This window comes from Rhinopithecus roxellana, chromosome 11 (genome assembly GCF_007565055.1).
Source record: "Rhinopithecus roxellana isolate Shanxi Qingling chromosome 11, ASM756505v1, whole genome shotgun sequence".
Lineage (NCBI taxonomy): Eukaryota > Metazoa > Chordata > Mammalia > Primates > Cercopithecidae > Rhinopithecus > Rhinopithecus roxellana.
Window position 1 is genome coordinate 97,512,424 of NC_044559.1, and position 22,949 is coordinate 97,535,372.

Genomic DNA, 22,949 nt, shown 5'->3' on the forward strand with positions numbered 1-22,949 from the left:
GAGGTAAACTAATTCAGGCATGTGGAACAGCCTGCACAAAGCCAGCAGGAATTATGATCACAGATTTCAGGGCGGTGGGGGAGTCTATGAGGGATAAAGTCGCCTTTGGAAAATAACTCATTGCCTTGTCATTTTCCCGGTAGCATAAGTATTATTTCCTTTATTTGTTCAACAAATATTTATTGAGCACTTACTATATCCTAGGCACTGAAGATGAACAGCAGTTCACAAACCAGACAAAAATCTCTGTCCTCACACAAGTCACATTTTAGGGGGCCCATGTCACTAGGGGTACAAGCGTAAGCTGAAGGGAGCCGTAGCAAGGAGTTAGGAGTACCTGGAAGAACTCCTAAATAACTATAGTTGTTTGAAAACGTATTTGCTTATTATTTCCTCTCTTCCCTTTGATGCAGTTTGCACCCTCTATCCCACTAATGAGATTACCAGCCATCTTTCAATAGATCCTTGGGAGGGAATTACTTGTACTTGCTAATGAATAATCCACTTTAGTAGTCCAATATATAATAACTTCAGGGTCTTCAAAGGGCTATCTGCTTTGGCCTGAGTCTCTATTGGAGGGAAGTTGAGGCATGATCAAAGGATTTTATGTTTGCTTGCTCTCCTACTGTCTAATAATTTGTATTTCAGAATACCTTGCTTTAACATATTTTATCTCTCTTGGAGCGCTTTACTCCTTCTTATTTATTTATTTATTTATTTATTTATTTTTGAGATGGAGTCTCACTCTGTCGGCCAGGCTGGAGTTCAGTGGCACAATGTCGGCTCACTGCAGCCTCCACCTCCTGGTTCAAGCGATCCTCCTGCCTCAGCCTCCCGAGTAGTTTGGACTACAGGAACCCGCCACCACACCTGGCTAATTTTTGTATTTTTAGTAGAGACACTGTTTCACCATGTTGGCATCTTGAACTCCTGACCTCAAGTGATCCTCTCGCCTCTGCCTCCCAAAGTGCTGGGCTTACAGGCGTGACCCATAGCATCTGGACCCTTCCTTTTTTTCCCCCTCTCATTGTTGAGGCTTTTCTTTGGAGAACGTGAGATGGGGCTATGCCTCAGAATTGTAGAATTTCAAGTTTTTAGAATTTGATGGCACTATAGGAATCTTAATCCAGACCAGCGATTTTCAGTCCCCAGACTAAAACCAAGCCCTTACCTGAGGGCAGTGCAATGAGAAATCTAAGAAAATGAAGTGAATGTTGTATTAAATATAAAGCTAAATTTATTCAGTTGATTTCTACATCATTCTGTTATTTTCTTTGCTTGAATTTTTCAAGGTTTTTTTAGTGTCCTCCACCTACCCCAAAAATCAATCATCCTGATCTCAGCCTTCTACCCCCAACCATTCTGTCCCCACAGCTGACTCGTGTCAGACCCCATCTTCCCACACCCCAGTTTTCACATGGGACCCTCCTCCTCAGTCTTGTAGCCCCTGCCCTCAATACAGAAGTCACTGGCTAAACCTTAAGGTAGGAAGTTCCCACTCATGCTGTCAGGGAGACGTGGCCCAGGATCCATGGTTGGAGCCACAGATACATTGTAAGATACAACACACAGTGGTTCTGGGATTTGTTTGTTTGTTTGAGGTGGAATCTTGCTCTGTCACCCAGGCTGGAGTGCAGTGGTGCAATCTCAGCTCACTGCAAGCTCTGCCTCCCAGGTTCAAGTGGTTCCATTTTAGAGAATTATCGGGACTGTGGTTCCACTCTATTATAGGCTTATCAGGCTTCTGTGGGTTGGCCAAGTGCACAGCCATTACGTAGAGCTCTGTTTCTGGAGGAAGATGAGAATGGAACCCTCGCTGGACTGGAGAGTGCTTGGCCCAGGGGATGTGGGGTTTCTCAGTCATTGGGGCTAGGAGAACATGCTCAGAGGAGGCTCCTCGCTCCCGTGTGTCTCTAAAGTATAGATGACGCTCCCTGAGGAGCACAGGCTCCTGGAGTTTTTCTTTCAGGAATAAGAATGATCCATTCCCTCTTGGTATTTGGAATCAGCCAAGGAAACCACATGTGGCGCTGAGCTTTGTGATGTCAACAACAGCAGGGAAGGGAAGAGCCTCCTGGGTCGTCACTCCACTGGCCACATTGCTGTCAGCTCATGTCCCCATTTGAGCAGCAGCCTCCGTGGTTCTGTTGGTGCAGCAAGCTGCTGCTTGACAGCAGACAGAAATCCCATATTTTTAGATATCTAGCGGCCCAAACGGAGCATGTCACACTCTGTACATCTCTGATTACTGAGACTCTGAGCCTGGTGTCCAGGAATGCAATGTTGCTCCAGCCATGTGAGAGGCTGGGTCTCTGGAGCCAGGACTCATAAACCATGGTCCAGGCTTACCCCTGGCAAGCTCACATCTCATTTTGACCACGAGGCCAGCAGTTTTCTTTGTGTTGAGCTGTGCTACACACCCATTGCTCTGAAGCCACAGCCTGGGAGAAAGAGTTGGCTCGCTCATCGGTGGTTCAAGCCAGTGACTTACAGATGACCTTGGAGCTCAAAGACTTTCAGCTAAAGCCAGTAAAGTTCTCCAAAAGCTTTCAGAAAAAGTGAGACCAGACCAGACAGAAAGACAGACTCAATTGATTGAATTATTGATTAATTCAGATTTCTGGCAGAGGTGGGAGGTTGTTGGTTGAAAAATATTAACTGAAAATAATATCCCCTTTTTTGTCTTTAAAAAGAAATTTATGCACAAACAAAATGACTTGCCCGTGGTACAGAAGGCCACAAGCTCAGATTCATACAGGTGTATCGGCGTACATATCAGTAGACTACAGCATGTCTCTGTCTTCTCTCATTGAGGTCAAAATCCTAAGCTTTTTGGGAAAAGGAAATTATTCCAAGTCTGGTTTCATCATGGCAGAAAATAGGGCAAAATACAGGTCCTGGTTGCCTAGCCTTTTCATCTCCTGGAAATGAGCTGCTCAGAAAATATCTTCAGTGATTGATCAAGTTAATTGCCCTGTGGAAAGCAGAACTTTTCAGAAGGCAGAAGCAAGGAGACAGAGAGTGTTGTTGTCTTACTTTCCTGCACTGACAGTCCTGGCCAATGCTCTGACATCATCTTGAGTCCAGAAATAGGAGTGAAATGGACAGTGAGGCCACTACATAGAAACACTTGAGCTGGTGATGCATGTTTTCTTTTCTGCCTGTGAGCTGAGGATCCAACTTGTGACTTTTTCTCCAGCTCTGGAGGGATATTACATATTGATTAATCCACGCTGATAAAAGGGAGAATGTTGTAGCTGCGTTAAAATGAGAAGAGATCAGCCGGGCGCAGCGGCTCACGCCTATAATCCCAGCACTTGGAGAGGCTGAGGTGGGCGGATCATTTGAGGTCAGGAGTTCAAAACCAGCCTGGCCGACATGGTGAAACCCAGTCTCTACTAAAAATATGAAAACATTATTCAGGCATGGTGGCATGTGCCTGAGGTCCCAGCTACTTGGGAGGCTGAGGCAGGAGAATGGCTTGAATCCGGTAGGCGGAGGCTGCAGTGAGCTGAGATCATGCCATTGCACTCCAGCCTGGATGACAGAGTGAGACTCTGTCTCAAAAAAAAAAAAAAAAAAAAAAAAAAGAGAGAGATAGAGAGAGAATAGATCTAACTGCAGACTATTTTGATATTTTCAGTCCACATCACAAACATTTATTAAATTTACTCAGTGGCAGATGTTGCTAGGTCCTGGGAATATGAAGATATCATGGAGTCTCTGCTAATAGTCTAGAGACTGGGAATCAGAGACCATGTCCAGGAGAGGTTTATAGGGGAAATATTCTCAATTAAGGCTTGAAGTATGATTAGGGGTTTTCTTTCTTTCTCTCTTTCCTTCTTTTCTTCTTTCCTAACTTCTTTCCTTCTTCCCTCCCTCCCTCCCTCCTTCCTTTCTCTCTCTCTCTCTTCCTTTTCTCCCTTCCTTCCTTCCTTCCTTCCTTCCTTCCTTCCTTCCTTCCTTCCTTCCTTTCTTCCTTTCTTCCTTTCTCTTTCTTTATTTCCTTTCTCTCCTTTCTTTCTTTCTTTCCTTTCTCTCTCACTCTATTGTCCAGGCTGGAGTGCAGTGGCACAATCTCGGCTCACTGCAACGTCTGCCTCCCAGGTTCAAGCGCTTCTCAGTCTCGGGAGTAGGTGGGATTACAGGTTTGAGCCACCATACCTGACTAATTTTTGCATTTTTAGTAGAGACAGAGTTTCACGTGCTGGTCAGGCTGGTCTCAATCTCCTGACCTCAGGTGAGCCATCTGCCTCAGCCTCTCAAAGTGCTGGGATTATAGGCATGAGCCACCGCACCTGGCCAGATTAGGGGTTTTCTAAGTGAGAAGGTGGAAAGGCATTCTGAGCAGAGAGAACAAACTAGATAGGCATAGGAAGCATGGCCAGGGTGGCGTGTCATGGTTGGGCACAGGTCACCTGCTGGTGGGAGGGAGGATAGGAGGTTCCAGCTCAGCGAAGTGGGACTTTAGAATGTATCCAACAGGCTGGCCATCCTTTATTTTTTTGTTTTGTTTTGCTTTCTGTTTTCCACCAACACAAGTAATCACATCCCTCCTAGGTTTATCTAAGTTGGGGGTTGGTAATGAAGCAAGGTATCGCAGTCCTTGTAAGCCTCACAGCTTGTAGGAATACACCTGCAAAAGTAAGTCACTGCAGGTCTTAGTCTGTACGAGATAACTGAAGAGTTAAGTGTCATTTCCAAAGTATTTGTTTGCAACTGGATACCTTTTCTCTCCTACCGATGAATATCTAAATGCAAGAGAGTGACAATGATTCTAAGGATAGTCTTGCATTTGTCCTTTAACAAATTAATTTTTATTTTATTTTATTTTATTTATTTTGAGGTGGAGTTTCGCTCTTGTCACTCAGGCAGGAGTGCAGTGGCGCGATCTCAGCTCATTGAAACCTCTGCTTCCCAGGTTCAAGCAATTCTCTTGCCTCAGCCTCTGCAGTAGCTGGAATTACAGGCTTGCACCACCATGCCTGACTAATTTTGTATTTTCAGTAGAGACGGGTTTCACCATGTTGGCCAGGCTGATCACAAACTCTGGACCTCAGGTGATCCTCCCACCTCCGCCTTCCAAAGTGTGGGATTACAGGCGTGAGCTACCATGCCCAGCCTATTGTTTTGAACTTTATGTTTTATTATATTCATTTTACTATTTTTTTAAAAGACATGGGGTCTCACTATGTTGCCCAGGCTGGTCTCAAACTCCTTGCTTCCAGTCCTTCCACCTCGACCTCCCAAAGTGCTAGGATTACAGGCATGAGCCACTGCACTCAACCCCTTTTAACAAATTTAATTTTAAAAGCTTACCATATGTGTCAGGATCTGGGAGAATTTGCTAGATTAAAAAACAAAAATATAAAATATAAAAAAGACAAAAAGTTTGCCATATGGGCTTCCATGGGTGAGGAGCAAGCGCTATCCACCTGTCTGGTAGAGGCAGCACTTGCAGGCCTACGCTTGAGAACCGCTGGGGGACTCTCCAGGAGGGTTTTGATTGGGAGTGAGCAGGCAGGGTGGGGCTGTTTAAAGGCCATTCTTGAAGCAGCAGAAAGCCTGGTTTTAGAGAAGCGGGAGTAGAGTTTGGAGACTTCAGGCATAAGCCCGACTCAGGCCCATGAGAACATCAGCGGGGTGGAAGGAGAGAGGAAGGTTAAAGGCAGGAACGAAGGCATAGTGACTGCTGAAATCTGAGTGATCACTCAAGTGAGGCAGGGGCCTGATTTCTGGTTTGGGTGGCCAAGTTGCCGATGGGGAGGTTGTGGTCAGGTAGGAAACCAGGAACAAGTTTCCTGATGGGAGATGGGAGATGACGGGTGTAGCTTGATTTCTCTTGAGTTCCATGTTCCCGTGAGATACTCCTGGTTTGCTGAACTTCAGGGAATCTCCAGCCTTCTGACTTATGCTTTAGGTGTGGCAGACGGAGCTCACTCTGGGAGAAGGTAGGATGATACCAGCAGGCTCGGAGTCCTGGGAAACATATGGACTTTTGAGGGAGGCAGAGGTGGACACTCAGTGAAACAACTGAGGAGTGATCAGAAAGGCCTGGGAGAGCTGAGGAAAGGAGTGTTGGAGACTTTACGAAGAGGACATTCTGTGGAGGCGGAAGTGATCAGAAAGTGCAAACACCGTAGAGCCACGTCCAGATGAAGCCTCAGAAGAGTGTGTTGTCAGGAGAGCAGTTTCTGGGTTGTAGGGGAGCCAGAATCCAATGACAAAACTGGCTGGGAAGCACATGGGGCTGGGGGCGAGGAGACAGTGGTTCTGGAACATTTAGGGTGATAAAAAGAAGAGAAGGTGGGCGAGAGCTTGAAGAGAGAGGTAGGGCCAAAGGAACTTCGGGGGCAGAAGATGAGTCGCTGGAGCATGTTCTGGGCTTGTTCTGCCTCCTCAGCAAACTGAAAAGAAGCCTCATCTCTTCCGTGCATGACCTGGTATTCCCCAAAGCACCAGAAAAGTCCAGCATAAGTTCGACTGGCCTCCAAAGTGGCGATTCAGGGAGTTTGGATCTAGGTTTTATGTTATGGAAACTGAGAGGATAAAGGGCCCTGAAACCTCCATCTGCCCATTCCACTTCTGGGAAGGCTAAACTGTTATCTATTTATTTTCAAGGATAAAGAGTTCGGCCAGGTGCGGTGGCTCACTCCTGTAATCCCAGCACTTTGGGAGGCCGAGGCAGGCAGATCATGTGAGGTTAGGAGTTCGAGACCGGCTTGGCCAACATGGTGAAACCCCGTCTACTAAAAATACAAAAATTAGCCAGATATGGTGGCACGTGCCTATAATCCCAGCTATTTGGGAGGCTGAGGTAGGAGAATCGCTTGAACTTGGGAGGCAAAGGTTGCAGTGAGTCGAGATCGTGCCATTTCACTCCAGCCTAGGCAGCAGGAGTGAAACTCCATCTCAAAAAAAAAAAAAAAAAAATGGGGGTCAGGTGCGGTGATTCATGCCTGTAATCCCATCACTTTGGGAGGCCGAGGTGGGCAGATCATGAAGTCAAGAGATCGAGACCATCCTGGCCAACATGGTGAAACCCCATCATACTAAAAATACAAAACTTAGCTGGGTGTGGTGGCGCACACCTGTAGTCCCAGCTACTTGGAAGGCTGAGGCAGGGTAATCACTTGAACTCGGGTGGCAGAGGTTGCAGTGAGCCAAGATCATGCCACTGCATTGCAGCCTGGCGACACAGTGAGACTCTGTCTCAAGAAAAAGAAAAACAAAAATGACAAAGGAAAAGTTCTAGAGAACAGATTTCAAAAACTTGTTTTCTATTATATTTATAGCAGTATTCACATTGGAAGACCAGTGCAGTGGCACAATTTCATTATCCCAGTTACTAAGGGGGCTGAGGCAGGAGGATCACATTAACCCAGGAGTTCAAGACCAGCCTGAGCAAAATAGTGAGACCCCATCTCTAAAAATGAAATATAATCAAAAATTGAGATGACCCGATCTCCTCCCTTTCCAAAAAGTTGTTTTCTTGCTATTTCTCCAGGGTAGGTCAGGTTTTAAAAATTAATAATCTGGGGCAGTAGATGAAATTTCTGAAAATTATGTGTAGGTTTCCTTTTTTATTTTTGAATGGGCCTTAGATATTAGAGGTGCTCTTTTTAAGTATCTACGCAGCCCGATAAATAAACACATTCAATTGGAAAGCGATACTTTCCATTTCTTATTCTATATCAGATATTTTACTTTTGGATTAACTTTCATTCTTGTAGGGAAAAAGAAATATTTCCAGTTTGAAATTCTTAAGATGGCACTGATAATAAGTAAATCTCTATAGACTTATGTGAAATACAGTTACAGTAAGTCACCCATTTACAAATGGATTATATTTGAAAATTTCATTTGAAGTAGGTTTGTTTTTTGGGGTTGGGGTGTTTTTTCCTTGGAAAAAATACTTAATTAAACTTTTTTTTTTTTTTTTTTTTTGAGTCAGAGTTTCACCCTTGCTACCCAGACTGGAGTGCAATGGCACGATCTCAGCTCACTGCAACCTCTGCCTCCTGGGTTCAAGCAATTCTCTTGCCTCAGCCTCCTGAGTAGCTGGGATTACAGGCACTTGCCAGCCACCATGCCTGGCTAATTTTTGTATATTTAGTAGAGACAGGGTTTCACCACGTTGGCTAGGATGGTCTCGAACTCCTGACCTCAGGTAATCCATCTGCCACAGCCTCCCAAAGTTCTGGGATTACAGGGGTGAGCCACCCCTTCCAGCTTAATTAAACTTTTAATTTTGAGACAATTATAGATTCAGATGTAGTTGTAAGAAATAATACAAAGAGATCATGAGGGCTTTTTACCCAGTTTCTCCAGTGATAACATCTTTCCAAGCTATACAATAGTATCACATTGACATTGATATGGTCAATCCAATAGAAGAGTTCCAGAACAGGGGTCTCTCATGTGGCCCTGCTAAACCACCTCACCCTCATCCCTCACCTCTAACAACTCCCATCTCTTCTCCATTTCTACAATGTTGTCACCTGGGAAATGTTATGTAAATGTACTGGTATAGTATCTAACATTTTGGGATTGGCCTTCTGTCACTCAGCATAATTCCCTGGATTCTTATCCAGGTCATGGCATGTACTAATAATTTGTTCCTTTTTATTGTTGAGTAGTATTCCATTGAATGGACATACCACAATGAGGATTGGGTAGAAGCTCATTGCTTTTGCCTAGGGGTGTCTAATTGCTCTAGCACTATTTGTTGAATGGCACAGAAATCAGTTTGGCATATTCATGTGGACCTGTCTCTGGGTTCTCCAGTCTGTTCCACTGATCTATGTTATGTGTCTGTCTTTTTGCCAGTGCTGCATTGTCTTGATTACTGCAGTTATCCAGTTGGCCTTAATATGGGACAGATTAATTGCTCTAAATTTTTTCTTCTTTTGAGACAGAGTCTCACTCTGTTGCCCAGGCTGGAGTGCAGTGGCACGATCTCGGCTCACTGCAACCTCTGTCTCCTGGGGTTGGGTTCAAGCGATTCTCCTGCCTTAGCCTCTCTAGTAGCTGGGATTACAGGCATGCACCACCATGCCCGGCTAATTTTTCTATATTTTTAGTAGAGACAGTGTTTTGCCATGTTGGTTAGGCTGGTCTCGAACTCCTGACCTCAGGTGATCCACCCGCCTCAGCCTCCCAAAGTGCTGGATTAGAGGCATGAGCCACCATGCCTGGCCTAACTTTTTTCTTCTTTTTCTAGATGGTTTTCAGCTATTCTAGGGCCTGTACCTTTACATGTAAATTTTAGAATATCTGCCAAAAATCACTGTGAGGCCAGGCAGGGTGGCTCACATCTGTAATCCTAGCACTTCGGGAGGCCAAAGTGGGAGGATGGCTTAAGCCCAGGAGTTCAAGACAAGTCTGGGCAACCTAATGAGACCCCATCTTTATAAAAACTAAGAAATTTAAAAATTAGCCCAGTGTGGTGGTGCACAACTGTAGCCCCAGATATTCAGGAGACTGAGGCAGGAGGATTGCTTGAACTGGGAAGGTTGAGGCTGCAATGAACCATGATTGCCCAACTCTACTCCACCCTGGACAACAGAGCAAGATCATGTCTCAAAACAAAACAAAACCAAAAAAAACTTTGCAAGATTTTGATAGGAATTGTGTTAACCTGTAGATCAGTTGGGGGATAACTGACATCTTTTGTATGTTGATTTTTCTTCCAATTCATGATTATCATCACTGGAAAGAAGTGAGTGTTATGAGTCTTCTAAGTCAGGCAGATAGCAAAAAATTAGGAAAGTGTTTAAATGGATTGCACAGGAAGAATTAAGTGAGATTTAAATAATCAAAGACAAAAAGAATATGTAAAAGAAGTGACAAAGGAGACTTACCCTATTTGACTCCAATGCATTAATCTAGGACAGTTCGGTTGCCATAGGGAAGCAGTGCTTAAGAGGCATACAAAAGATCGATGTTTATTTTGTGGGAGTGAATCTTTTTTAGGAAGGAAATAGCACTATTGTGGTAACAGTGATTCATTTTCTCCTCTTATCTTCTCTTTACAGAGAAGACCCAGATAGTGAACTGTTTTATGTAAGTTTTTATATATTTTTGCCCTACTTTTCTCTAGGGAGGGGCTTAACACAGCTTATAAAAGTATGTAAAACAAGACCAAATAAACTTTAAAGTGAGGAAAAAGCCAGTATGGTCCAAGGGAAAAGATCAGGGTCAGGACTGAGATTAGGATGCAAAAGCCATGCTATGAAATTTTGAGATGGGTTAAAAAAAAAAAAAAATGTTGCCCGGGACAATTTTTTTTTACCCCAGCACTAAACAGTAGTGAAGCCAATGTTTAATTATTATACCTGTCATCTTTTCGCCTGGCCTCAGGACTGTCCTCTTAGGGAGAGGCATTGTTCTGTAGGGTTAATTAGTAACAGGAATTTAGATACTGCTTAGAGAGGCCTCCCGTGCTGGCTGAAGCAGCTGGTGGTCTGAGAACCCTGACACCCAGAGGCATACCACTGGGAGGCCTGGCGCAGCACACAGCTTTTGCTGTACTCCAGCCCAAGTCTTATGGGGTTTGTGGTCTATATTGAAGTTGGCGCAGACAATTAAGACTCTCTGTTCTTAGTACCAACAGGGACAGAAACCTACAATTGTAAGTATTTTTGTAAACAGGGTTGTGACATTTGAGTGTATTCAACATGTCAGTGGCCTTTTAATGTTTAAAAAAATGCATATGACCATTCAAGAAGTGGTTGTGCTTCATAGTTAATATTTTTTTCATTAGTTTAGGTTTATCTGGTTTTTCAGTGAGGTAAGCTACCTGAGAGTCATCTTAGGAAGATAGACCTTGCCAGTTCAGAGGACTGACTTTGGCTTTAAGATAAAATATTTGTGTCATTTTCAGGAAAGTACTTCCAGCACAATGCTTTCTTCTGATGATTCATTTTCTACAGTTATTGGAAGTGGGAAGAAATCCACAGAGGTTACAGAATTTGTAAACTTGTAGAGACATGTGCCGTTATATCATGCTGTTTCATAGATGTGTACGTCTGTTAGTTACTTTTCGGGCATTCATTGTATACATGTCTGTTACTTACTTTTGGGGTGTTCAGTGTCTGAGCTTTATCAACGATTGTGTGCTGTATGTTTAGCCCAAAAAAACTAAGTTAGAGAAATGTTTGTTCATCCAAGTCTGTATTGTTGTAGCTTATTCAGTAGACTGCTGTTGTGTTTTTAATTTCTCTATAAAGCAAGCTGAAAGACAGTGTGGACAACCTAATTGCATTTGAAGTAGCTGCTGGCCGGGCCTGCTGCAACAGCTGATGGGCTCCTCTGAATTTCCAGAGCTATTTCTGGTAGATGAGCTGGTATCAAGGCTCTCGAGTTCAGGCCATAAAAGGCCCGTCCCATGTGAAGTTGCTTCACTGCTCTGACTGCGTCCTCCCCAGGCTGAAGTGTCCTCAGGTTTCACGTGGATTTGCCCAGTAATGGATGGCTTCACCGAGTCCAGGTTGGGGAAGTTCAGCCTCGAGGACACTAGGGGACGAAAAACTTCAAAAAGAAGACTCTTTTTATTAATATTTTGGCGTTCTTTTTGGAGAGGAACTTTTGGGATGTAGCCTTTACCTGTTTCCTAAATTTGACATCCAAAAAGCCTTTTGGAAAACACCATTCTAAATTTATCCTGTTCTGAATCATCATTGCTTCTGATAGATGCAGTTGCTTGTTGACATCGTGATCTTTGATTTTGTACAACGCTATTTTGGCTAACTTTTGGGATTTTACTTTGTGCTTAGAATTTGAAAGTAGTATTCATTGGAAAGAGACTCCAAGAAAATACTCGAAGACATCCAAAGCTGGATTTGAGGATATAACGTGTTTTGTTTTGTTTTTTAAATTAGAAAAATAAGGAATTGCAGTGTGATTTTCTTTCCCCCTTTAACTTAGAGGAACGAGGATTATACAGAAATTTGAAGTAAGTGAAAAATCTTCCTATAAATCTAAATGCAGTAGGTTTTTTTTTTTTAAGTACCATCTGTCTGAGCATGTTTCCTGAGGATTTGTTGACTTCAATCATTGGAAAATTCCTGCCAGCGTTTGCCAGTTACTGCAGCCATTCCTGTAGATACCCTTGGGCATATTTCTTGGGTTAGGAAAGATTGGACTTTTTTTTTCTTTTTTTAAAAAGGATTTACTTTATGGTAGAGAAAGGTTTATTACTAACAATTTGATTAATATAACTTAGTCAGTACATTCTGTCCAAATGTTAGCACTCGAAGTCTTGGAGTTAAAGTATATTCACAATGCAAAGTACTTTAATAATCATAGCACAAGTATGGGGGTGGAGTTCAAAGAGCAAGTTTTATTTCACTACCATTATAATTCATGTAAAAATAGAAAATCACCAGTGATCCTTTTGCATAATCTTTGTTCTGAGGGTTCTTTGCCTTGGTACTCTCATTCTTCAGGGTTTGATTTATAGAATTTGTAATGTTCCAGAATTTATGAGAAAAACCTCACTGTCGGTTCTAGAGTTTGAACTGCATTTTATTTTTAAATTCTCCAAGAAAAAATACTGCATCAGCCTTTTAAAGCCCTGGAGATAGCTATGGTCTCTTTGTAATTTAGCTCAGTGATTTGCTTCTCCTGAAAAATAGCAGTGAACTCTAGAACATTGAAGGCTTATTTGACATGTTGCTTCTTTGAAAAAAAAAAAAAGATTTTTTCTTTATACCATATCAGATGGACAAGTATGGGCAGTCATTATTTTCACCAGGTAGGAAAACAGAGTATTTATAGAAAAGAACTTCATCGGTGAATACTGCAAGAGTTCTTAACCGGAGGTAGTGTGGCAACCCTAGGGGGCGTTTGAAAATGTATGGGGGTGTTTCAAGTTTTCTCAATAACTTACTGGCATTTGGGAGGATGTAGTTAAGAATTGTAAATGCCCAGTTTACATGGTATAGGGGACAGTCCCATACAGGATTACCCTGGCCAAACTGCTGGTGGTATCCCCTGTTGAGTAAAACTGCGGGATATAAACTGTACCCTCTGTCTCCAAAGAAGAGCAGCCAAGTGCCAGGCAGATGTGTGCTGTCTCTTCTCACCAAACCCAGTGGTGTCTTTTTTTTTTTTTTTGAGATGGAGTCTCGCACTGTCACCCGGGCTGGAGTGCAGTGGCGCGATCTCGGCCCACTGCAACCTCCGCCTCCCAGGTTCAAGTGACTCTCCTTGCCTCAGCCTCCCAAGTAACTTGGATTACAGGCACCTGGCACCACACCCGGCTAATTTTTTTTTTTGTATTTTTAGTAGAGATGGGGTTTCACTATGTTGGCCAGGCTGGTCTGACCTTTTGATCCACCCGCTTTGGCCTCCCAAAATGCTGGGATTATAGGTGTGAGCCCCTGCGCCGGCACTTGGTGATGTCTTGAGGATCCAGGGCGTCAAGTGCACACTAGTAGTGTCAGCAAATGTGTCTTACAATGGAAACTTTGGAGTCTCTACTCTGTGTTTGTTGTGTGTGTGTGAGTGTGTATTAAAGATAATTTATTTGGTCACCTTGATCACTGGATGAGGCTGATGCTATACAAGCTATTGTAGTACATTAGGTGCCTTCCTGCCTACCTTTATGTTAGTACTATTGGTGCATTTAATTTTGCCATGTGCATAGTCTTCAAAGTGAAATTTGGTTAATGCACCCAGCGTGCAGTGGACATCAGTCAGCCATTCAACAAACATTTCTTTATCTTTGCTTCTACTTTGGAGATAGACAGTTTTGTGGTTAACAGACTTCTGGAAGACTTTGGAGTTCAATTCAGAGTGAACATCTTTGGCAACACCTGGGGTTATATAGTATTCTTTTTTTTTTTTTTTTTTTTTTTGAGATGGAGTCTTGCTTTGTTGCCCAGGCTGGAGTGCAGTGACACAATCTCAGCTCACTGCAACCTCCACCTCCCTCGCTCAAGTGATTCTCCTGCCTCAGCCTCCCAGCTAGCTGGGATTACAGGCACGTGCCACTGCACTCAGCTAATTTTTGTATTTTTAGTAGAGACAGGGTTTCATCATGTTGCCCAGGCTGGTCTTGAACTCCTGACCTCAGGTGATCTACCCGCGCTCAGCCTCCCAAAGTTTTGGGATTACAGGCATGAGTCACCACACCTGGCAAGTTATTTAATATTCTACAGTTGAGGAATTGTATCCAAAGGAAAGGGCCCTTGGATTTTTATAAGGATGTCTGGTGAGCTCCAGCATGCAGGGCTCTTGGACTACGTGGAGTGTTATGGAGAGTAAGCTGCTAGAAGCTTTGTGTTTGTTAGGATACAAAGGCAGCCTTGGAGTCATCTCCTGAATCTGCAGCTGCCTGGAGTTTTAGGATACTCACTGCAATTTTATGTTAAAGCGCTGATCTCAGGGTGCCTCGCTGTGACCTGGAGTATCTGTAGATCTAGAACTTTCCAGCAGTTCTGGGCTTCATTGATTTGTGACTCAACTAGGAATCTTGTGGTCACCCTTGACTCCTCTCCCTTTAGGTCCCTGAGGCCTCTGCCCCACCACCTCCTCTTGAGCCTTGCCATCTTTTTTTCTTTTTTTTTGAGACGGAGTCTCACTCTGTCAACCAAGTTGGAGTGCAATGGCGCGATCTCGGCGCACTGCAACCTCTGCCTCGTGGGTTCAAGGGATTCTCCTGCCTCAGCCTCCTGAGTAGCTGGGATTACAGGTGCCCGCCACCACGCCTGGCTAATTTTTGTATATTTAGCAAAGACGGGGTTTCACCATGTTGGTCAGGCTGGTCTTGAAATCCTGACCTCGTGATCCGCCCACCTCGGCCTCCCAAAGTGCTGGGATTGCAGGTGTGAGCCACTGTGCCTAGCCGAGCCTCACCATCTCTTACCTGGGCTACTGGTTTGCCCATAATGGATCCCTTGGCCCCCGGTTTCTCCTCTGTCTGGTCCAGCCACAGAATGACCTTCCTAAACAAAGATCTCATCTTCCTCACTGCTTACATGCAAAAGCCTGGGCTCCGTAGCCTCCCCTTCAGGGTCTTTCATGCCCCTGGAGTTTTGTTGGCAAGTCTCCCCAAAATGTTGTCTTCCCTTGCCTGCCAGGGAAGCAATATCAAAGGAGATGTGCCAGAGGTTTCCTCTGACATGCCTCTGGCCTCCTGGGCCTCGACTCCAGCCTGTACTCTAGGGCCGCTGTCACTAGGTCCTGGTGGCCCTTTCCTCGGCAGCGGGGTACCCAGCGAGGGGCTTGGGTCTCACTTCTCTTTCCATCCCCAAGGTCTAGCCCAGTGGGCACTCCAGAAATCCGAGTTGTTTGAATGGATTGAATTGTAACGACTTGTGGGTTCTTCATATCACAATTTGGCTGTGATCCATCCAGTACTTTTGACCTCATCCTATATTACTCACAGGAGAAGCTGGTATTCTGTATTATAAGTTCTCCTTTTTTTTTCCCCCCCCTTATCTATAACAATGCAAGCAGAAAGGTTCGTGTTTCGGTAACAAGTCCGATGGGATTTCTGTATATGGGGTTTTTGTACACATGCTTTTGCCAACCCAGGAAATTAAGGTGTGCCGCATGAAGTCAGTCACTTCATTATTGGAACTTTGCCTAAAATGGAGAAGCTCATCTAGTGGTGCAATTTGACCTAAGTGTTTTACTCCAACATTCAGCTTCATCTTGGGTGACACATCTCAGGAGCAGTTTGCACTGTTGATCTCGGGAGCACTTTGCTATTGCTTCAGAGAGATCTCTGTTCCTCTTAGAGACACTCCCTATTGTAGGAGGTTTTGAAAGAGGCATTCTTTTTCCGCCTAATGTGCTTTTCCCCTTCTGAAAATTGATCCTTTAGTCCCGAACAAGTTTATAACCTGTGTCTAACTGGTTTTTGTGTAAATACAGTAAAAGAAATAGTTTTCGTATTTGCTTTGGGATCATTGGTCTGCCCATGTGGCAGCCCTGGGTATATTCATTTCAGTCCATATTTTTTGGGCACTTTCCCTGTGCAGAGCTCCAGGTTGGATCCTGTGGGATGCAAAAGCCTATAGCGTATTCCCTGTCCTTGGCAACCTCTTTCCCAGAGTGATTTGGACAGGGACATAATGGAGCTATTTTACCAGTCAGAGTGGAAGGGATGAACAATATAATAACATGCCATCTATTATCACTGTGTGCCAGGCTTAATGCCAAGCTCTCTACCTCTACAATATATCATTTAATTATTTTTATTTTTTGAGGCAGTCTTGCCCTGTCACCCAGGTTGGAGTGCAATGGCACGACCATGGTTCACTGTAGCCTCAAACTCCTGGGCTCAAAGCAATCCTCCTTCCTCAGCCTCCCGAGTAGCTGGGACTATAGGCACTCACTACTATGCCCAGCTAATTAAAAAAAAAAAAATTTGTAGAGGCAGGGGTCTTACTATGTTTCTTAAGCTGGTCTTGAGCTCCTGGCCTCAAGGTATTCTCCCATTAAGGCCCCTCAAATAACTGGGATTACAGGTGTGAGCCACCATGCCCGGACTCTAATTTTTACAGTAGCCCCCAAGAAATATTAGTGCCTTCATTCTGCTGAGGAAAAAACTGAGGGTTAGAAATGCTTGCCCAAGCTTGGGCACATACCATGAAGTCAGGGGAGAGCTGGATTTGAACCCAGGTCTAGTTGACTTTGGTGCCCGTATTCATAACCACTGCTTTAGCAGTGCAGCCCAAACTTTAATAGGAATCACCTGCAGTCTTGTTACTGCAGCGTCTGATTCAGTAGGTCTGCACTGGACTTAGAGAGTCAACAAACAGGATCCAGGGGATGCTGATTCCTCTGTCTGAGGACCTGCTTTGAGCTGCCTTAGGTTAAGTCTTTGCCACACGCCTGAGACGGAAGCAACCAGCTGGGGTGTGGGACTCAAAGGGGGCTTCCGAGGAGGAGAAGGAGTCTTTCAAGGCTCCTCCGTTCCTCTGGGCTTTTCATGCCACCCCTTCCCACTCTCTACCTACAAGGTTCTCTCCCATTTGTCTTATTTTCCACTCTGCTCTTCTCCTGGCTTCTCCTCGTGTTGAAAACATCCTCAAGTTTCATCCATTCTAAATAAAGTTCCCCTTGACCTCAAGCGATCACTTCTTTCTTTCCTGCCCACTCCTCAGCACTGATCAGGAGCTCAGCCCTCTCCTCTTGGAGACCTTTCAAGACCTCCTAGTTACTTTAATGTGCCTGCAGCCTCCCTGGGATGGAGCCCCTCTCCGTGAGAATCCCATCTCAGGTCTAGTGAGGGTGATGGGACTCTGACCTCCATACTCAGCGTCCACAGCCTGCTGTGATCTTGAGGTCTTCTGGCAGCCTTATTTTTAAAATCATTTTCTGTCTCTTTACTTGCTCAGCTTTCCATCTTAAGGTCCATTTAAGATTTAAAAAAAAAAAAAATCCCGGTGTTCCTCTTTATAAGGTGAATTGTTTAACCTGCTCATTTCAGGTGGAATGCATTCATTTGGCTTTTAGAGCTGATTTTCTGTTTGTAATTAGATGTTAACTCCCAATTAGCTGTATGAGAATTTGTATCCTCTGTATCTGCTATTGATAGAAAAGAACAATTCGGTTCTGGGCGAAGAACCAAAGGGCTTTTTGTGAATAATGCACCTCCGATTTGTGAACTGTGCATAGGTTCATCAGAGGCCTCTCGTTTCTTTCTGGACTTTGAATTATGTTCTGAGCATGGCAAGTTGGCAAATAACTTAGGCTTGGATGGATAGATACAGTCATTGAATAGAAAAACCATATTGATATTTTTAGGTTTTTAAGATCTCACATACTTTAAATATTTCAAAATTTTAAGTAAATACTCTTTCATACATTCTGAAACATTTTATCTAATTTATCTCGTTTAGCCAAAAATTTAAGACATATACATTTTGCAATTGCACAGGTGTTATACACTTCAAAACAAATAAGCCACTCCAGCCAAAACCCAAATGGGAGAGCAGTTGATTTTCAGTAGCTTAAAACATATGGAATTAAGAGGTAGGATATGAAAGCAAAAATGACATTTGAACATTTTAGTGGTTTTGGATATACATTTTCTTAGGAATTTTTTGTTTGAGTTAAGCTGATAGTTTAGTTTACTATGTGCTACGTTGGTTACAAAATTCAGCTACATTTATTTATTTTGCAGTTAATTCAATTTTTTTTGCAAACATTGCATCAGACATCTAAACCAGCTAATAACTCTATAGGTTTGAGCCAGGTTAGAAAAAAAGGCTTGGGTGTACCGTTAAGAAGCAGCTAGCTCTCCAAATTGTGCTGATTTTTAGTCTTAATTTCCCCCAGATGTTCATTTTAGCCACACACACATAACCATTTGGCTTTATGATTTCATACATTTTGTATTGAAAGTGCTGAATATTTTAAAATTCCATGATTAGATAAAATTGGTAATTGTGCTTCAGAATAGGGTGACTAAGCTTCACCGGATGTACTTTACCCAACACAGGATTCTGCCATTTGAGATGGCATTTATGAATTTGGATTTGTATCAGGTCTTCACTCCAGAGGCGTCAAGGAGCTTTCAGGCAGCCAACTATTCTTTTTTTTTTTTTTTTTTGAGACGGAGTCTCCTCTGTTGCCCAGGCTGGAGTGCAGTGGCGCGATCTCAGCTCACTGCAAGCTCCGCTTCCCGGGTTCACGCCATTCTCCTGCCTCAGCCTCCCGAGTAGCTGGGACTACAGGCGCCCGCCACCTCCCTCGGCTGATTTTTTTTTTGTACTTTAGTAGAGATGGGGTTTCACCGTGTTAGCCAGGATGGTCTCGATCTCCTGACCGCGTGATCCGCCCGCCTCGGCCTCCCAAAGTGCTGGGATTACAGGTGTGAGCCACAACTATTCTTAAATATTTCAAAAGGAAGCTGCAGTGGCACGTGGCATGGAGCACACAGCAGAGGAAAGTGATGTAGGAGCCGTAACAGCAAACACGCATTGTTTCATTCATTCATTCACTTACCTCCCCAAAAGTCCAAAGACGTGTTTTCCCTGCTGTCGGTGGAGGAGGAAGATTTCATCTGGAAATCGAAGGTGTCAATGGCCAGAGGAAGAAGGACGAGCATTGATTTTCATGAATAACCTTCTGTGTGATGTAGGGGCCATAACCGTGTGTGTGTGTGCCTTGAGAATTTGGTAAATTCTTAACCACTCTGAGCCTCAGTGGCCTCATTCATTCAAACAAGGGTTGGACTGGAGGATTTCTAAGACCTCTTTTACGTATTGGGATTCTGTAATCCAAAGGTTTCAGAGATTAAGAATACGCTCATCTTCCTTGGAAAGGTGACACGTTGTATCTGGAAGATAGTAGTTCAAGGTGGGAGAGCAAGAACAAGTTAGAAATGTGTTGAGAAAGAAGATCTTTTTAAAAAAGTCTTCCCACTGCCCTTGCTTGTTTCTGTTGAAATATGCAGACTGTTTTTCCCTTCTTTGATGGCTTCATCATCATTCTTTGTCTTTGATTCTTATTATTTATTTTATTTTTTTGAAACGGAGTCTCATTCTGTCACCCAGGCTGGAGTGCAGTGGGGCGATCTTGGCTCACTGCAAGCTCCGCCTCCCGGGTTCACCCCATTCTCCTGCCTCAGCCACCAGAGTAGCTGGGACTACAGGCGCCCGCCACCACGCCCGGCTAATTTTTTGTATTTTTAGTAGAGATGGGGTCTCACCGTGTTAGCCAGGATGGTCTCAATCTCCTGACCTCGTGATCCAGCCGCCTCGGCCTCCCAAAGTGCTGGGATTACAGGTGTGAGCCACCGCGCCCAGCCTAATTCTTTTTTTTTGGAAAGTTTCTGACACCTCTTCAAATTAAGCTCTCATTGTTTCTTTTGTGTTCATTTAAGTATGTTATTTTCTTTTCTCTAATCTGATTTATTCTTATCTTCTTTTGGACTTTTTCTTTTTCTCCTGATGTGAAACCCCAAAGTGGTCACAGCAAACTCGCGCAGGGATTCCTGAGACCGTCAGAATCTGCCTATTCACAGCAGGATGAAATGTGCTTGGCTTTCGTTTCCCTTTAAGTTTATTAGCTCGCTGCCAGGTATTCGTTTATTCTCAACAGTTATTTTCTGAGCACTTACTGTGTATCAGGGACCGGTACAGGTGTTGGGGAAAGAGCGGTGGGAAACAAAATTCCTGCCCTCGTAGGGTTTAGGTTCCAACAGAATGGTACTAAAGTACCCTGAGTGATTCTCTTAATCTTCAACCCTACATCTGTTGTTCAAGTGCTTAGGTTAATAACCAAATGTAAAATACCTAATGTGGTTTCACATAGTTTTATGTGTGTCTGATGTAGGGACCATAACAGTGTGTGTGTGCCTTGAGAAAACTTAAGATCTACCTTCTTGGCAAAATTTTAAATATATAATACATTGTTAGCGACTATAGTCACCATGCTATACCTTAGGTTTCCAGAACTTACTCATAACTACAAGCTTGCATCCTTTGACCAACATCGTTCCAATTTCTCCTACCTCCAGCCCCTGGTTACCACCTTTCCATTTTGTTTCCGTGAGTTCAGCTTTTATATCAAAACATCATGCTGCACACCTTGAGTATATACAATTTGCATTTGTCAATTATACCTCAAAGCTGAAAAAAGACCCAAAGAAACCCAGTATGGTTCCTAACCAAAGGAGACACTTGTTAGGCTTTGTGTCCTCCCATAGTTTACATTTTGTATCTTCTGAAATTCTCTCTTCCCCTAGAATTCATACTGATAAAACTTATATGCATTTAATAATATGTATTTGAGGCCGGGTGCGGTGGCTCACACCTGTAATCCCAGCACTTTGGGAGGCCAAGGCGGGCGGATCACGAGGTCAGGAGATCGAGACCATCCTGGCTAACACGGTGAAATCCCGTCTCTACTAAAAATACAAAAAATTAGCCGGGCGTGGTGGTGGGCACCTGTAGTCCCAGCTACTCAGGAGGCTGAGGCAGGAGAATGGCGTAAATCCGGGAGATGGAGTTTGCAGTGAGCCGAGATCGCACCACTGCACTCCAGCCTGGGCGACAGAGTGAGACCCCGTCTCAAAAAATATGTGTATATATAATATATATATATATATATTTGAGGCAAGTACAAGTCAAATACCCATCTCTCTCTATTTCTCTATTTTTAAAATTCATGCTCTCTCTGCCATCATAAAATTCTACCTATAAAATATTGATTACCAAGGCAAAGGTTGATGTTGATATCAAGCAGGTGTTACAGAAATAAATCATTGGATCAACTTAACTTCTTTCTTACTTTCAGGCTTTGTCTCAGAACTTTATTAAACTTAGCAAAAGTTGAAAATAAAGGTAGTCTTTCCTGAAGACTTTGAGATGATTTTCGAAAGAGTTTGGTAACATTGGATGAACTACTGTGTGTCACTAATCGTGTCAGAGAATCTAACTTACAACTGAAACTTTGGAGTCTGTAATCTCTCTGTGTGTTTTTTTTCTTTTTAAGACTATTCACCTGGTCACTTTATCACTGGGTGAAGCTGATGGTACACAAGCTAGAGCATTAGCTGCCTTCCTGCCTACCTTTTTGTTAGTACTATTTTTACGTTTAATTTTGCACAAGTTGAAAGAGATTGCTTGGTTCATGGGGCCTTAAACATTTTTAACATTTGTCCTTCACAAGATAATTATTTCATTAAAAGTAAATTACAATTTATTCAGTAGCTCTCCACATGAAAAATAATAATTGAATGGTAAATGGATGCCCTAAGATATGTGGAGAACAAATTACCATGGTATTTTAATGGAGACAGTTTTCTAAGCTAATTTGTATGCATGTAGCATCTCCCTGGCTAACATGAGCATGGGTGATAATTTCTACCATTAATGAGCTCAATTTTTTTTTTAATGAGACTTTGTTTTTATTTTAAAAAACAATAACCTAAGGCAGGTGAAGTCAAATTGTTATTTCAGGGAAGTTGTGTTTCAAATGAGCACTGTAAATGATTTTGATGAGCAGGTGTTTTTTGTTTTGTTTTGTTTTGTGTTTGAGACGAAGTCTCACTCTGTTTCCCAGGCTGGAGTGTGCAGTGGCATAATCGATCTCAGCTCATGGCAACCTCTGCCTCCCGCATTCAAGTGATTCTCCTGCCTCAGCCTCCTGACTAGCTGGGATTACAGGTGCACGCCGCCACACCTGGCTAATGTTTGTATTTTTAGTAGAGATGGGGTTTCACCATATTGGCCAGGCTGGTCTCGAACTCCTGACCTCAGATGATCCACCCACCTCGGCCTCCCAAAGTGTTGGGATTACAGGTGTGAGCCACTGTGCCTGGCCAGGCAGATGGTTTTTAAACTGGGGTCCAAGAACAAGCTTTAGACTGTTAGAATATCTCCCCAAAACCATATGGAAAATGCTAGGGTTTTTTTTTTTTTTTTTTTAAGCTCATTTAATAAAGGAGAGCATCCATTGTTTTCATTACTTTTCTTAAAGGGGCTGTGACTCCCAAAAAGTGAAGAACAAATACATGTGAGGAAAAGTCACATTCTGATTAGTCATATGTTGCTTAACAACAGGAGTACCTGCTGAGAAATGTGTCCTTGGGAGATTGTGTCATTCTGCAACCATCATAGAGTGCGTTTCCACAAACCTAGATGGTACTGCCCGCTACGTACTACAGTCGATGTAATTGTAGCCATTGTAATCTTAAGGGACCACCATGGCAAATGACTGTTTCTTTTTTTGTTGTTGTTTTTGAGACAGAGTCTTGCTCTGTTGCCCAGGCTGGAGTGCAGTGACGCGATCTCGGTTCACTGCAACCTCCCCCTCCCAGGTTCATGCCATTCTCCTGCCTCAGCCTCCTGAGTAGCTGGGACTACAGGCACATGCCACCATGCCTGGCTAACTTTTTTGTATTTTTAGTAGAGACGGGGTTTCACCATGTTAGCCAGGATGGTCTCGATCTCCTGACCTCGTGATCCGACCACTTTGGCCTC

At 43.5% G+C, this 22,949-nt stretch overlaps 1 protein-coding gene across 6 annotated transcripts in view; it reads left to right on the forward strand.

Annotated features, from left to right (window-relative positions):
* Window positions 1-22,949, forward strand: part of LOC104668646 (supervillin) — a 286,257-nt gene that overhangs the window by 95,307 nt on the left and 168,001 nt on the right. For 2 of the 6 annotated variants that reach the window (XM_030941489.1, XM_030941490.1), the window contains exon 1: window positions 11,381-11,956. The exons of the other annotated variants lie outside the window; for them this stretch is intronic. The gene's annotated coding sequence lies outside the window, so the exon portion shown is untranslated. Of the gene's footprint in view, window positions 1-11,380; window positions 11,957-22,949 lie in introns of those variants that run through there. 6 annotated transcript variants of the gene reach the window in all.